Genomic DNA, 2,144 nt, shown 5'->3' with positions numbered 1-2,144 from the left:
CCTCGCGTGGACAACAACAAAACATTAATTAACTTCTGAAGAAAAAAAAATGTTCAACAAAATAATTATATTTTCAACCAAGTGATGAATTTTTACTGAAGCTATGAATTTTTCAACTAGAAAGACGAATTTTCAACAAATGAAGTATTGTCATTTGAAAATAAAAAAAGTGTCCCAATTCTTAAATCTTTAATCCAAATGACTATTTTTCTGTAAAACAGTCATAACACCTTTCCCTTGCAGCCATCCCAGTCAAATTATAACAAAATTGGTTAGAAATTATAAAGCCCCAATATGATCACGGTAATAAAAATTAAACTTATTAGTTATTCAAGAATGTAAACTGTTGTACTACTATTATACGTGTTGTATTATAGTTAACTAAGATTCCAAAAATCTACTCAAACTGTAGGTTCATTTAAAGTTACGTGTTAACTTGTATCGAGGAATATGTCCTCACAACAGTCACAATGACTGAATAATTATCAAGATAATATAACAAGTTATGAAACATGTGAAAATTATTTTACACGGTATTACCCTCAACATTTAAACAGCCTTTTTTATCGCTTTACTGAATATATTATATAAACGTCAGAAATTAGCTTCAGTGCTTTTCCACTTTATGTGGGTAGGGCGTAATCATCCTCAGAACACCGTCGGCCATTTTAATTAAAAATTTAAATTTGATTTTACCTAGTGGAAATGCAACAGGAGATTAGTTATATTTTCGCTGCCTCATAGCAGAAAAAACTTTTATTCTCACTTCAATATCAGATTAAATGAATATATCTAAGGAGAACTATTTATTTGGATCTTGAGTATGTGGAAATTGGCACAAAGGGGTATATAATTTCTTTATAATTCAAAAATGTTTTCTTATTGGTATAGAAATCATTTAAAAGTGTAAACTTTTAGAGTCCGATACGTATTTTGGGACTCACAGAGCTTTGAAATAGTATGTAGGTGAGACGCTTTTGTGAAAGTGTGCGTGCGTTCAGGAGGTTGCAGGTGTACGAAAGGCGAAATCTAAGCTCGCCCAAGTTCAAACTTTCACCAATTAATTGATGAAAATAATAAAATAAAGTAAATTTCAATTTCAGTCATTTGTATTCCACTCTGGTGTAAACGTATACAATTGTACAAATTCCACTGTTGGATACACATTACTGAGAGTGCAATTCATTTTATTTAACGGATTGTCACGGATTTGAATCATATTATGCTAGCAAACAGAGCTCAATTTTGAGACGAACAAAGCTCAAAGCGTTTGCTTAGATAGGAAGCGGTTTACGAGAAAAAAGCGGTAGGTTTCGCTTTTTTCTGAACCTCGAACGTCATAAACTGGGCGCTAGATGTGAAGCGGTAGTGACGGTGGCTAGCTGGCTAGTCTCCATTCGCGGACTGTCACAAAAGCGACTCACCTACATATAATTTTAAAGCCTTGTAAGTCGCAAAATAGTTAACGGACCCAAAACGTTTATGGGACTTTTGGTCTAATTTTTTTATTGGTTTACTCGCTCCTGCAAGAATAAGGATAATTCATGGGACCCGGAGTAAAAATATTTCGTCTTGAGACCAATCGACGTGGACTTGTCTCAAGGCGAGAAGTTTAACTCTTGAGAAGTAAGAAAGTTATATAACCAAGTAAGGGCTTTAGTATTTTCCAGTGTCAAAATTACAAAACTTTTAGTTTGTGAAGTCTTTGTCCATTATACTCTTTCTTTACAATCTATGGTCCCTACCGGCAGGCCCTGCGATTTCCAGGAATCAAGTAGCTAGGCTGGGGCCAAACAGTTGATATCTGCTGAGGATTGCGTAATTTTTGTAAACTAATAACATTTTTTTAAATTTATCATAGCTATCTGTCATAACTTCAAATGCGCTCAAATGCAACACCACTAAAAAGTTTTGCGCTAGCCAATTAACAAAGGTATCAAATTGGGGTAGGGGCAGTGTAACGTATGTGTTAAATCTTTGACAATGATGTACAATATGAAGTTGCGTATCTGCGGCAATTCTCAAGATATTAAAAAAATTTTTATGGCGAATATGAGCGCATTTTAAGACGAATGAATCTATGTCCTCAACTTTATATTGCACATTACTGTTCAAGATTTAAAACCTTTGTTACACTGTCCCCC

General features: G+C 34.0%; 1 protein-coding gene across 1 annotated transcript in view; it reads right to left on the bottom strand.

Moving 5' to 3' along the window:
* Positions 1–2,144, bottom strand: part of LOC117171362 (protein artichoke-like) — a 519,164-nt gene that overhangs the window by 168,192 nt on the left and 348,828 nt on the right. The window lies entirely within an intron of this gene.

The sequence above is a fragment of the Belonocnema kinseyi genome, chromosome 4, assembly GCF_010883055.1.
Source record: "Belonocnema kinseyi isolate 2016_QV_RU_SX_M_011 chromosome 4, B_treatae_v1, whole genome shotgun sequence".
Classification (NCBI taxonomy): Eukaryota; Metazoa; Arthropoda; class Insecta; order Hymenoptera; family Cynipidae; genus Belonocnema; species Belonocnema kinseyi.
Note: the sequence above shows the minus strand (reverse complement) of the source record. Positions and strands in the feature narration are given on the sequence as shown.